Below are 4,274 nucleotides of genomic sequence, written 5' to 3'. Positions count from 1 at the left end.
TCTAACTCATTCATGTCATAATGATGCGTAGAAATGTCATTGTTTAAATATGAATAATATCTAATACACGTCCTTCAAAATACCCTTTTCCAGAAGGAGGTTTAACCAATTCATTTTCATAATGTGGTTAAGTAATGACTTTTGCGTGGTTAATACTTAACTTAGCAATTGAGGATATCGGTATATCAATCCTTGCAACCTCTAGTCATAAATCTCGTTTATTTTCTAGGATGTTACTTTGATTCATTTAGGCTCTTAAGTAAATATCAATATTGAAACTATTGGTCAAAATTTATCATAAACTAGTCAAAAACTCTTGTTAAGACTTTATATTAGTCATTCTTATTCCAAACTTTCTTTTGGTCTCCTCGTGTAGTAATCTTGAGAACATATTCTTTTGATTACTTCACTTGGTCTCTTTTGTCATGTAGATCTATTCGAGACCATAGATCTCATCTATTGGGTATACTATATAAATAGATATACCTTTATTCAAATCATTCTCCCTTGCGTAGATCTCATTTACACAAGTACACAAATATGTGTTGTGGTTTGTGTCCTCATTTTTCTCCCACTCTATCTTTAGAATAAGTACATTAGAGATTCAAAGATAGCATATGAGAGACAAATAATGATTTTATAAGGAGAACTATCTCATGGTTTGACTAATTGTTTTAGATTTGGTAAGTGTACTTGGTGATTGACATTCCTTTAAGAGAGCACATTAACTCAATATCACTTTATAAATGATCATACACAAGCCTTAAGCGTGTGGACATATAATGAATCCCATCATTATAGTTATCTATTAGATCACTTTAAGTGAATAATCATATGTTTCTATGAGCAAGCATGTAAAGACGAATTTTAGAACAGGGATAAAAACGATAAAACGGGTGACTTGGGTTGCAAACCAAGCCACCATTATCCAAAATACATTTCCATGTCGAACACGGAAATCAAAAGGTTCCAAAATCCGAAACATAATTAAAATAAGACAATAAAAAGTGAAGCTTCATGAAAGCTATTCCTAGCTTCTTGATGGTTTCTCAAGCTTGCTTTTCTTTTCCCTTGTCTTTGCTTGGTGGAGGCCCTATTTACAATAAAAAGGGGATACATTATCACAACTTTGTATCACAATACCATAGTTGAATTAGAAACATAAAATAAAGGATAGTCATTTACCTACTGGAGTGATCTTTCCAGCCTTAATATCACCAAGGTATTTGGAACAATTTCTTTTCCAATGTCCAACACCATTACAATAATGGCATTTATCAAGAGGACCCTTCTTGATTTTGGAAGTGCTAGCTTCATAAGACTTAGCTTTGGTGAAAGTGGGAGCTTGCTTCTTACTCTTCTTCCCATTCCTTTTGAACTTCCCCTTGCTTTTGGTGCTTATGTTATGCACATCCTTAGGTGGGTTGACATTTAACCCCATGTATCTTTCGGCTTGCACAAGTAGCTTGTGTAATTATTCAAGAGACACGTCCTTGTCTTGCATGTTAAAATTCACCCGGAATTGAACATACGCCTTGACCTTGGATAAGAAGTGTAGAATCCTATATACAACAAGTTCTTTGGGGATTTCAACTTTTTGAATCTTCAAGGTCTCGACTAGCTCCATTAATTTGAGCACATGAGGGCTAACCTTTTGGCCCTCTTTGAAATCGAGATCAAAGAATGCCGCGGCCGCCTCATATTGGACGATCCGCGGAGTTTGTGAAAACATTGTCACAAGCTTGGAGTAGATTTCATTAGCGGTGCCCATTTTAAAGGCTCTCCTTTGGAGATCCGCCTCCATCGCAAAGATCAACACATTTTTCATTGCGGCGGACTCCTTATGGTAAGCATCATATGCTTCCCTAGTGGCGGCGGTCGACCTAGTATTAGGTTCGGGTGGAGAGGCCTCGGTGAGGTAACGAAGCTTGTCGTCACCTTGGGCGGCTAATTTGAGTTGGGCATCCCAATCGGAGAAATTTGACCCATTCTTTTCAAGTTTACATCGATCCATGAAGGATCGGAGCCATGAAGTATTAGTGCGAGGTGTGGCGTTGGTGTTTGGATTTGCCATTTGTTATGAGAAATTAGAGCGGTCTACAAAACAAAAAATATAGAAGGAATAAAACATATGTCGTTTTAATAATAATAATACTCGTAAAAAAAATTTAATTTAAACAAGTTTTTAATGCATTTTTCTAGTGACCTCTACCCAACTAGATAAATGATTCCAAGATCCAAATTCATATTAACTCGACACGAAGGGGCCGATTCATCCCTTATCAATATAACTCGGTGGATTAACGCTTTAATCGATTCTACTTTTAGAACTCTTGGTCGATAAAATTACATTAACATTTATCTTTAGCCCGGAACACATGCGACTACGGTCACGAATACTTCCGTTGAGCTCAATCCAAATTTCGAATAAATGTATCCATGATCCAAATTCACATCAACTTGGGCATGGTAGGGCCGATTCATCCCTTATCAACATGAATTCAGTGGATAGACATTTATCACCCACTTCCCCTACGTAACAAGTTTTGTACCCCGGTAGGGCCGAGTGCACTCCCTCGCGAAATAGGTTTTCATGGTTTCTACTATTTGGTAAGGCTAAGTCTCAATTGTTTATTTTAGCGAGAGGTCATGTCAATTTATTATCTATCACGTTTTAAGTGAACTAAAGCGGTGAACTATGATAATTGTATTTGACACGGTCGATTAACTCGATTAAATGATGATGCATGTTTTAGTTATGGCGATTTAGCGATGCATGCGACATATAAATAAAATGCAAAACATAAAATAAATCCTAGTATGGCCTTCCTAAAATAGAAAATCTAATTAACTATTACATATTCGGAAACCAACTCCATTGGTCCCTTGAACTTCGGTTATGGTACGCCTCTCGAGGTAACACCGTCTTTATGTATCGCCTTCTTGAGTGACACCGTCTTTATGGAACTCCGGAATAAATAAATAAATTACATAACAAATTACATAATTTCCTATTATACATATGTAATTAAAATAAAATAAATCTATTAAATTACAAAACGGTGATACGAGATCACAATAAATTACAACCGAATCGATATTCCCATACATTTCGGGTAATACCAATTAAAAACTAAGGCCATACTAAGTAAAATTACATAATTCAAAATTACATAAAATAAAATTATGACAATCATAAATAAAATGCAGCATTATAATATGTATGAACATGCCCAATTTTATGCTAAATCGCCTTTAAGTAGCCAATATCGTATATTTAACGGTTTTTACGGATTTGCGTGATTCAACCTTTTAAAATCACAATAAATTACATAAATTCATATTTATGCACAAGTTAATTACCCTAACCTCTTAGGACTCAAAATTAGTCTCCACTAACTATTTGACTATAATTAACTCATAATTCTTAAAATTGTTCATTAATGGACCTAAAATTACAATAAAATGCTATAAACTTCAAATAAATCACAAAAATTCCAAATAAATTTGAAATTTGAAATTTAAACTTATGAACATTCTGGAAAAATACCATGACACACATAATGTTCAAAAAACTTAGGTTAAAATTTCGTAAAATTATCGGAAAAACTATGTTGCGGATTATCGGATTTATCAATAATAATCATAAAAACATGAGAAAATTATATTTATCAACTTTTCAATTTTATATCTGAAAAAGATAATAAAATACAACATGTGACGTTTTTCCTTAGTCATGGAGTATGTTTTAGGAATTATTCACTAATTAAGTCACTATTTATGCTATTTTTCATCAAAAATTCATAAATCATGCATAAAGACTTCAATATAGCCTATTATTTTACACACATCTTGTAATATTGCATGTGACAACATACTAAATTTCTATGACCAGATTCGAAATTTATCTCATATTAACCTATTTTTCATCTAAATCCGATTTTAAACATGAAAAATCCATATTTCGAGCATAAAAACTCCAAAAATTCTGAACATTCACAAATCATCTTAAAATAAACATGTGATAACATATCCAAAAATCACTGGAAAATACGAAGTTTAGATAATTTTAGTCCGAAAATGACATTTTAATCATAAAATCATATTTTTAATGCCATTATTATATAAGATGAACAATAAAAATCTTTAAATTAACCAAAATATCCTAAAAACATTATAGGACCAGAAACTTTAACATGCATAAATTTATTTCGTGATATATCATAATAACACAAATTTACAAGTTTTATATGTTAATCGTATAACTCGGAAAA

The sequence above is a fragment of the Silene latifolia genome, chromosome Y, assembly GCF_048544455.1.
Source record: "Silene latifolia isolate original U9 population chromosome Y, ASM4854445v1, whole genome shotgun sequence".
Taxonomy (NCBI): domain Eukaryota; kingdom Viridiplantae; phylum Streptophyta; class Magnoliopsida; order Caryophyllales; family Caryophyllaceae; genus Silene; species Silene latifolia.
This window is presented reverse-complemented; position numbering follows the sequence as displayed.